The following is an 8,598-nucleotide window of genomic DNA, read 5'->3' on the forward strand; positions in this document are numbered from 1 at the left end:
GAAATAATTACACGGAAACTGTATTCTTTCAAACACTGCCTGGCCCGGATAGTTCCAGTTCCTTATGGCTAGCTCTTACATATTGTTCTAACCCATTTCTAATATTCTGTGCAGCCCACGAGCTGGCTTACCAGGGAGGATCTTAACCTGCGTCTGTCTGGAGCGGGAGAACCATGGCGACTCTCCACCAAGACTCCTTCTCCCAGAATTCTCCTGTTTTCTCCACCCACCTAAGGGTGGGCCTTATCAAGGGGCCTAGGCAGTTTCTTTATTAATAAGAAATCACTCCCACATCACAGACATAAGGTTCTGGGGTTCCTGGAGCCTTCTGTAGCTGTCCCAACCTGTCTTCCCAAGTGGAGCTGCCCAGCCACTTCCTGCTGGAAAGCCCACACACAGGAGAGATGCTGGCTCACACCACTTACGCTGCCCACAGCCTAACAGGTCCTAACAGTAGCCAACACCTGGCTCCCGAATCTGAGCCCAGCACCCTGTCACCTGCCTTGCCCCCACCCTTCACAGTCACCCACTGCGCAGGCGACTCAGACCCCAGCCCTCATTTCCTTTACTGCTGTTCCCCAGACAGCCATGTTTCCTCCCAGACCTGGGTTTACACAGCTCCCTCTCCCCAGCTTCCCCAGCTCCCAGGTCACAGTCACCTCATACACTCTCTCTCACCCAACCCAGACGGGGGGGGGGGGGGGGGGCAGGCTCCAATTCCCCTATGTCTCAAAGGTGGCCCCCAGTAAAAGCTCCTAGCTGGATGGGCATGGACCACAGGAACCCAGGTCACACTGCGGGGCAGCGGCCTTCCCACCCCATTCTGCTGGTGCCTGCCAGAGTTCTACCTCCTGCACTAAGTTCCCAGGACTCCCCAGACCCCCGACCACCCTTCAGGGTTACAGAAGAGACTCTGAGAGAACGTGGCCTAAGCAGGGCCGCAGGGCAGGGCAGGGCAGGTCTCAGCAAGTCCACAGCCTGAGCTTTCTGACTCCCTTCAGGTGACGTTAGAAATACCGGAGCAAAGCCCTGTAAGTGGGTCGAGAGGCACTGAGAAATAAGGGGCGGGGCAGGGGTTCTGTTTGATTGACTGAAACGTGGTCTCAACAGTCCAAGCTAGCCTCAGACTTCCTATGTAGCTGATGATGACCTTAAACGTCTTTCCATATGCATGGTGCATGCTTGTGTTTTGAGTGTAGGCACGCACACCCTGGCACGTGTGTGGAGGTCAGAGGTCAACTCGGATGCCGCTCTTCACCGTCCTATCCGCCTTGTTGGAGAAAGGGTCCCTGGCTGCTCTCTGCCGCATGGGCCAGCCCTCAAGCTTCTGGATTCTTCCGTCTTTGCCTCCCATCTTCCCGTGGGAGGGCAGGAATTACAGGTGAATGTGTCACCGTCGAGGGTTCTTGCGGTACAAAATCTGGTCCTCCCACTTACATACAAGGCAAGTGTTTTGCCCACTGATCCATCTCTTCATCCCAATCTTAAAATTCTGATTCTCCTGCCTCCACCTATCAAGGGCTGGGATTACAGAAATCTTACCATACTGGTTTTGCTGCCCTGAGGATTGAACCTAGGTCCAGAGCATGCTGGACAAACACTCTACCAAATGAGTTACAGCCCTAGTCCTAAATGAGGGTTTTATCTTCATTTTATGTTATCTGTGTTTTGCTTAAATGTGTGTCTGTGTACCACTCAGAGGCTGGAAAGAGAACATCAGATTCCCTGGAACTAGAATTACAGACAGTGGCAAGCCACCTTGGAGGTGCTGGGAATCGAACTTGGGTCCTCCGGAAGAGCAGCCAGAGCTTTAAATCATTGCGCTGTCTCTCCAGACCCAAAAATGTGGGTTTTCAGGCCACAGGCAGTACAAACAGGTAAGTGTGTGTTCTGGTCCGGTCCCTGGATGTCCCTAGGCTCAATGGGTCATCTTTAGAGCAGACAAAGAGGCAGGGGGAGGCACACTCCACTCTGATGGGGAGGGAGACTATCAGCTGATACCCTGGCACCCCTTCACTAAGCAAGCAGGACCCTCCCAGTTCTGTCCTTCAGGGAGGGCTCCCCTTCCTTCCTGTTAGGACTGGCATCTTAGTTACAAAACTACAGGGCAGTCCACTGAAGGTCCTCACTAAAGAGACCAGGGGCGGACAGTCAGGAGGCTGTGAGTCTAGTCGGGCTCATACATCATGGATATAGAGGAGGGCTCCACCTGCCGCAACCCCTGGAACACTAAATGCTAAGCCCAATGACAGAGTGTACCCCATCCCCCACCAAGGAGCTTGCCAGCCAGAGGGTCTCTTCTGGGAAAGTCTATATACGATAAGGTACAGGTCTCCTTCTACAGGGGCAGGCCCCAACCAGTGTGGTAAAAACCCAAGGCCCACTGGCCAAGGCCCAGCTTCCTGCACCCAAAGGCATGACAGCATGTCTCCTCAGTCTCCCTGACTCAGGCCTCTGTCCACCACCCCTCTCTGGAGGGCCGTCCAGACCCTCATCTTTTGCAGACTTGACCTGGGTCTGCTGAGCCACCCCTTCATGCTGTTTCCGATGTCCACGGAGCAACCCTTGACCTGTCTCTTCGATCCTTCCAGTCCCTAATTCGGGTTCCCCTCAACTGCACCCTGTGTTCATGGGGCTTCTCTTCCATGAGTGTCGTCAGTGGCCCCACCCCCTGAAGCCCCACCCCTGAAGAAGCCCCACCTCCGAAGCCCTCTATCACAGGACGCCTGGGCCCTGTGCTATCACCCCAGGGCTGGTACTGTGGATTTCAAGAAAGGGAAGCAGCGGGCATGTGTGGTCGCACGAGCCTGGAGGCCAGGAGGGAGTCAGAGCCACTGAATAACCCACAACGTTCTGTAGACCTCATTGTGGCCACAGTGTGGCAGAAGGCTTAGCGTCAATTCCAGGTGACCCACCCCAAACCCAAGCTTTGTAGTCCCCTGGCATCTCAGCTTTTGGGAACTTAAGAGTTGGGAACAACTGCACAGCAAACCGGCCCGGCCCCTCAACTCTCTAAAGCTGTGAAGGACAGACTCACGCAGACTCTCACCAGGCAGCTAACATGGATGAGGGAGCGAGGGAAGATATGGGAGAGGCCGCACTTTGAGCACAGTCACCCTGCTGGGACCTAGACATTTCTATTTCTTCAGCTTAGCACTGTCCGCTTGGGGGCGGGGGCGGGGTGAGAAGAGGATGGACCAAAGAAAAGAATGTCTGGATAGACCAATGCCAGGAGCGGAGACCCTGGCACCAGGGGCTGCAGAGCAAGAGCAGTTCAGCTTTCAACTGTCCTGATCTGGGGACTCATTCACAGATTCACATACTGCAGCCTGGACAAAGGACATGGGGCCAGGCAAGACTCCAGATGACAGCTCCTGCCATCTACCCCCAGACGATGTCAGAGGACCGGCCGGAGGGAGAGGAAGATTAGATACACAGAGGGAGGGTACAAAATGGATCTCTATTCCCTGTACCCTCCCTGGCCCACTGAGGTCCTAAGCACCACACACCTGACCTCAGGTGGTCTCTGCATTTTGGTCTCTAGACACTGAGAAACCCTCCCAGGTCTGTTCAGTCACCAACACCCTACATGGCAGAGATACCGGGCACCTAAGAGGGCTGGTTCCTAGTTTATCGACACAGACTCAAGCCCTGTGACAAGGTAGTGGGCAGACTCTGCAGGAGGATCAGGGTTTCCCAGACCTTAGTAGGCCCCAGGCAGGGGAGGGAGCACGCGCAGAACCCTAGCCTGGACCTCTGCCCCAGTTCTGTCTCTTCAGGTGCCGACCATCTACAGACCTCCAGCAGCAGAATGGGGTAGGGAAAGTCAGGGGGACAGGCAGGAAATTATTCTCCAGGAGGTGCCCTTCCTAGGTCTGGGCCCCGGGGTTGTGGGGGTAGCCAAGACAATGCAACTAGGCCAGTAAGTGTAATAACTGCAGGCATCTCTGCTCCAAACTGATCAACACCAGTGTCAGGGACCTGGCAGCCCTCCAGTCTCCCAGTTATTGCAGTGAGGAATCCAGGGTAGGGTTTGAATCTGCTGTCTGCAGAAATCTCCATGCTCAAGGATCTCACTGTGAGCAGTGAGAACGCCGCGATCCCACCAGTCTAAGAAACGGATGGCCTAGAAAATCACCTTGCCTCTCGGCCTCACTTCGCACTCCTATAAAATGGGAATGGACAAGAAAGCAGCTTCTATTGCTGCTATGCCTATCTTAATAACCATTTATTGCCCTAGATGAAGTATTAATGTTATTGAACTAGTCACTTAATTCCATATCCCTTCCCAGCTACTTTACCCTTGTGATATAGAACACTTTTGTTTTTTCAAGACAAGGTTTCTCTACGTAGCCCTGGGTTTCCTGGAACTCACTATGTAGCCAAGACTGGCCTTGAGCTCAGAGAGCTGCCTGCCTCTGCTTCTCGAGTGCTAGGATTAAAGGTGTGTACCACCACACCTGCCTCAGAAATCTTAATTATAGAACAGTTGTTCTTTCTGACTTATGACCCAAAGGATGACAGGTATTTCACAAGAAAGCTGCACAAGAAGATGAGGAGCCCTGAACTGTGGCCCCACAGCATCCCTGAATTATCATCTAAGGGACATTTGTCTCCTTGGGCAAGGTCTGTCCTTCCCAGAGTCCCGGTTGGAATGTACAGGTCTAGGGGTTAGCTGAGGAGGGGGTCTGTTTGAGTCAGCTGTAAGTCTGAGAATATATATGCATGGAGGGGACTCTGGGACCTCCCGTCTTCACGGTCAGATCAGACCCCTCATGCTGCCTCTGGAGGGTCTGAGTCAGGAGCCGAGAGGAACTGGCAGCAGCCGTACCCCACATATACACTGCTCTGAGGACATCCCGTCAGTTCCTCAGAAATCTGAAGACAGACAGACAGATGGGTCAGTTGTAGGGCAAGAGGTACCAGCCTCAAACAGCCCAGTACCCAGTCCAGGCTTCCAAGAGTTAAGACCCAGAGCAAAAGGGGGAGGCAGGGTCAGTGCTGGACAGGCGGGCCTGGAGCCCAGGGCCTGCTTCCCTTCCCCCTCCTCTAGGAACAGAGGCCGCTTGTTTGGGTATTGGCGGCTGGCTTTGAGCTCAGTCAAGGGGGAGTGGAGTGGGGAAGAAGCCCTAGAGAATGGGAGAGACTCCCTCCCTCCCTCCTTCGGGCAGAGGCCTAGGCCGGCATCGGCGGCGTCCGTTGCTGTCAGTGCTCTGGGCCCCTTCCTCCAGGACTCTAGGGCAGGATTCACACTGGCCTGACTCTTGCTTTAGCAGTTGTCCTTGGAACGGGAAGCCAGGCTTGTCATCCCACCCCTCAGACGTGGAAAGGTGGCTCTGAAAAGGGTGGAGAGTGTCAGAGTCACACAGGGCTTGGTGGCAGTACTAGAAGTCCAGACGCAGATCCCAGCTGGTCTCACCCTGCAGCCATCTTCAGACATCTAAGGCAACCCTTCCCAAGTCTTGCCTTACCCAGAACTGAAAACCAGGCCAGCAGGCCACATCGGAACCCCGAAATCTCAGAGAACATGGGGATTTGGATGAGGAGCAAACTTGTGAGACCTCTGTAAAAAAGGCTGATTTGTGATGGAGAAGTATGGCTGGACCCCAAGGGATGGGGGCCAAGTAAGGAGGCCTGAAATGTCCAAATAAAACCTGGGAGCATTGGGAACACTTCCCTCCACCTCACAGACATCAGTAGCCTACCTGGGACATCTCACTTGTACCCTATTCCACTGGGGAGCAGGGTCCCAGGCCAGGGTCCAAATAAAGTCCAACCCGGCCTGAGTCCCAAGGATTAGTTCTTAGCAAACCCTTCCCTTCCCTCCCACCCCTCGCAGCCGCACCCACCTCCTCGCTTCATCAAGTTAGAGAATCCCTTCCTTGCCACAAGCTCTTGCTCACACCCTGCAGTCAGGTTTTGCAAACAGTCACTTAACTACCAAAGCTCACTCCAGGCATCCTCTCCTCCCCAGGTCTGCACCTGTCCACACCTGTCTCTGGGTTCTGCTGAGTTTCTTTTACCCTGTAATGACGGCGCTAGGATGTCAGGCTTCCCCTAGCACAGCATTCGCTGCTCTCCAGGTATCAGGGTCCCTGGGACCCAGCAGCAGTCAAATCCTTACCTCCCAAGCTCAGTCTGAACCCTCGAACCCCAACTATGGGCATTAGGGAAGGTTCCCCAGGACACCGGATTTAGGGGAAACATAGGACAGAAGCCTACTGTGCTGTGTCCTAATCACCCAGCAACCAAACCTACCCATGGAGATCTGAGACCAAACACACACCCCGCCGCCCCAGATGCACGGCAACCCTGCTCTAAGCCCATCCACCCACTCCTAGCCTGACCCCATTCAACGATTACACCCCTGCTTTCCCTGCAACTGGGCCAGGTAGGCTCTAGAGAAACTGTGCCCCCATTAACTGGTGAAGAATCGAGGTGCAGAGGACGGAAGTAGCCTGCCCAAGGTTACCAACGCCCCAGGTCCAGGGCTAAAGTCCTACAGCTTTGCGAGGCCATAAGGCGTGTCCGCGGTCGATCGGGTGGGAGCCTTCAGTTCTCAGGTGGGAAAAACCAACGCCACCCGACGCGACTGGCTCCGCAGCCTTCAGCCTACGAGCCCGCAAGCAGAAGAGCTGCCGGCTGGAAGCCGTGTCAACCAGCTCGCCCTCCTCGTCCCTCTGGACCTGGCCGGACGCCTCCACCTCGGGAGGTGGCCCCACCTCACTCCATTCCCAGGCAGGAGAACGCACCAGATGACCCCGGGGAAAGTACCCCGGGCCTCACCATTCCCTTCAGAAGAATGGGGGCAGTGCAAGCCACAGCTGACGACTGGGAGGCCCAGCAACCTAACTGACCTGTTTTGAGCGAAGAGAACTCCACGCGGGGAACCCGGGGTCCCGGAACCGTCTGTCACACGAGGCCGCTGCCAACTCGCGGCGGCGGTCCGGGCGCGCCCACCTCGCCCGGCGCTTCCGCCCGCCCCACGTGACACTCCGGGGACCGGAGGGCGGGGAAGGGGCAGGGAGCCTGCCGGTCCCGCCCCCAGCCTAGTCCAGATCCTCGGTCAGCTGGACCGACTTGCCCGCCGGGTTTGTCTTTCCCTTGCCCTTCTAGCTTGCTAAGGCATTGAGGCCCATGACACTACCCCGCCCTTGCTGAGACTCCACCGGTCCCGATCCTTGAGTCTTGCCTGACACCCCTGTTCTGGTGAGTCTACCCCTGGGCGAGGAGACACACACACAGACACACATCTAGGGGATAGGGGGCCACTGGAAGCGGGACAGCCATGGCTGGTGACCACCTTCCCTGGGAGTCCTGCACCTGCTGCTGTCCCCAGGGCCACATCTCCCTGCAGAGGGTGCTGGCAAAGTGTCCCACCAGAGTCCGGCGCTTCTCACCTCCTCCCCACCCAGGTGAAACGCCCAGACTTGACAAGTATTTCTGGGTCCTGGCGCTAGCCAAACCAGAGGCCTTAACTTAGCTGGGCTTCCATTTTTCCATAAGTACAATGGGCCTATGTGGAAGAACACCTCTCAGCAGGGTGGGAGGAAGAGAGAGTCTACCCCATGTTCTCTCTAGTCTCGGTTCTCACATTCGCTTACCCATAAAAGCGATCTCCCTAGGTTATCGGCTAGGAAATGACAGTCTGCAATTTTTCAGGGTGTTCTCAAAGTTACAGACCATTGCGGCATGGCTACAGCTGGAACTTTCCAGGTGATGATAGGGCCTCCTGTCCCGGCCTCTCTCTACAGAAACTGTTCCTCTGGGAAAAACTTGCCTCTGAGCTGACTGTTTTCCCCAGGGATTTCCAGGAGAGATTAACAGGGTCAGATTTGGGAAGTACTTCCTTCCAGACTTCAAGTTCTTGTGGTGCCAAAGATACCAGAGACAAGCAGAGCCTAAGACCCACTCTGGGGCTCTGGACATCCCTTGGGCAGCAGATGAGCCACAGACAGCAGAGACAGCCCAGGCCTCCCTCTAGAGCTCAGAGCAGCCAGGGGTAACATTAGTGAGGGCTGGCACCTGGTCAGAGGAGGGGACCCCACAATTCCTGTCAAGAGCAGTCTAAGACCTTCAACACTAAGTGCCTCTATGTGCAGTGGAGATGTGACCTCACCAGCACCCACTCCTCCTCCTCCTCCTCCTCCTCCTCCTCCTCCTCCTCCTCCTCCTCCTCCTCCTCCTCCTCCTCTACCAGGGCACACTGTCCTACCTCAGTTCTCAGGTCTTCAGCCCTTGCCTTTGACCTATGGGTCCCTCCTCTTCCTTGTGCCATGACAAGAGCCAGAGAGTGTGCCAGACCCAATAGTCCATAGCTAGAATGGACCAGAGGTCTGTCACGCAGTGAAACCTGACCTCTGGCCAGACCAGCTCCTCACAGAGCCCTGGGAAACAAGTCAACCACCTTTGTGACCAGCAAAGTCAGTGTGCAAATGGACAGGGGGAAAGGAACCAGACCGCATCCTGCAGTTACACAAGCAGAAACACGATGCCTACGGTGCAAAGGTCCAGTGAGCAATAACAGTATTAAGGAAAATTACTGTAGAACAAGGCGTCTGCTGGGCAGACGAGAAGCAGGCACAAGAAAGAGCTGGC

The 8,598-nt window shown here is 55.4% G+C and overlaps 1 protein-coding gene across 4 annotated transcripts in view; it reads right to left on the reverse strand.

The window, feature by feature from the left end:
* Arap1 (ArfGAP with RhoGAP domain, ankyrin repeat and PH domain 1) overlaps positions 1-6,989 on the reverse strand; it is a 60,830-nt gene extending 53,841 nt beyond the window's left edge. Inside the window, exon 1 of one of the 4 annotated variants that reach the window (XM_050122604.1) lies at positions 6,858-6,989. The gene's annotated coding sequence lies outside the window, so the exon portion shown is untranslated. The remainder of the gene's footprint in view (positions 1-6,857) is intronic. The other 3 variants (XM_050122606.1, XM_050122603.1, XM_050122607.1) reach the window with 3 other exon arrangements.
* Positions 6,990-8,598: the final 1,609 nt, after the last annotated feature.

The sequence above is a fragment of the Alexandromys fortis genome, unplaced genomic scaffold (assembly GCF_014885135.2).
Source record: "Alexandromys fortis isolate MF-2015 unplaced genomic scaffold, M_Fortis_MF-2015_v1.1 scaffold_209, whole genome shotgun sequence".
In the NCBI taxonomy this organism is placed as follows: domain Eukaryota; kingdom Metazoa; phylum Chordata; class Mammalia; order Rodentia; family Cricetidae; genus Alexandromys; species Alexandromys fortis.